This window comes from Tarenaya hassleriana, unplaced genomic scaffold (assembly GCF_000463585.1).
Source record: "Tarenaya hassleriana unplaced genomic scaffold, ASM46358v1 Cleome1, whole genome shotgun sequence".
In the NCBI taxonomy this organism is placed as follows: domain Eukaryota; kingdom Viridiplantae; phylum Streptophyta; class Magnoliopsida; order Brassicales; family Cleomaceae; genus Tarenaya; species Tarenaya hassleriana.
In genome coordinates, this window is record NW_010960187.1 from 11,080,000 (window position 1) to 11,081,352 (window position 1,353).

Genomic DNA, 1,353 nt, shown 5'->3' on the forward strand with positions numbered 1-1,353 from the left:
GGAAATACCTTTTCCAATGCGCAAAGTATCTCAGGAATGTTGCCTTTCAAAACCTCTACATTACTTCTTCTCAGAGATCTTGCACATATATCTCGAAAGAATGTACTGATACTGCATAACGCTCCATGGACACTGGGTTTCAATAGCTCCGCAAATGCAATAGAAATGAGTCTTTGCATGAATACATGGCAATCATGATTCTTCATTCCCATAAGCTTTAATGAATCAGTATCAACACATCGCGCCAATTTGGATGCATATCCATCAGAGAATTTAACCTCTTCTTTTAAACCATTTAAACAAGACCGTTTTACGTGGTTTTGTGAGTCTGAATATCGGCACATGTGTGTGACCATCACGTATCAACTCCAACTCTTTTCTCTTGCATATATCTTTCAAGTCCTTCCTCGAGTTGATGTTATCTTCACTTCTCCCTGGCACATTCAGAACAGTGTTGATGATGTTATCAAAAAAGTTTTTCTCTATATGCATAACATCCAGATTGTGTCGAAGCGTTAGCGAACTCCAGTATGACAAATCCCAAAAAATACTACGCTTATACCAGTTATGCCAATCACCAAATCCTTTGCACTTCTTATGCCCAAAATTTCCTCCACAATGCACAGAAGATTCCAAATCATCCAAATATCCACTATTTATTCGCTCAGAATAAATTTGCTCTCCGGTTTGCATAACAGGACCTTCCTCAGTAACGATTTTACCTTTGGTAAAAAGCGTACGATTTTGTCTGAACGGATGATTCCTTGGAAGAAATCTGCGATGACAGTCAAACCAGCACGACTTTCTCCCATGTCTCAACTGAAACGCTTCTGTTTCCTCCATGCAAAACGAACATGCAAGTCTTCCATGTGTGCTCCATCCCGATAGCATGCCATACGCCGGAAAATCACTGATCGTCCAAAGAAGAACCACTCTCAGTGTAAAATTTTGTTTCACACTTACGTCGTAAGCAGAGACTCCAATGTCCCACAAATCCTTCAACTCCTTAATGAGCGGCTGTAAATACACATCAAAACTCTTCTTCGGATGTTCTGGCCCAGGAATCAACAATGTCAAAAACATAAATTCTCTTTTCATGCACATCTCAGGTGGTAAGTTGTACGGAGAAAATATAACGGGCCATAATGAATACTGCATGCCAGACTGTCCGTACGGACTAAATTCATCAGTACACAAACAAAGATACATATTCCTAGGCTCAGCAGCGAATTGAGAAAATATCATGTTGAAGTTTTTCCATGCCAAAGCATCTGATGGATGTTGCATTTCTCCATCAACGGTAGAATGCGAGGCATGCCATCTCATATGTGAAACCGTTTGTTGTGATTCATA

At 40.1% G+C, this 1,353-nt stretch overlaps 1 pseudogene; it reads right to left on the reverse strand.

The window, feature by feature from the left end:
* LOC109116398 overlaps window positions 1-98 on the reverse strand; it is a 30,559-nt pseudogene extending 30,461 nt beyond the window's left edge.
* Window positions 99-1,353: the final 1,255 nt, after the last annotated feature.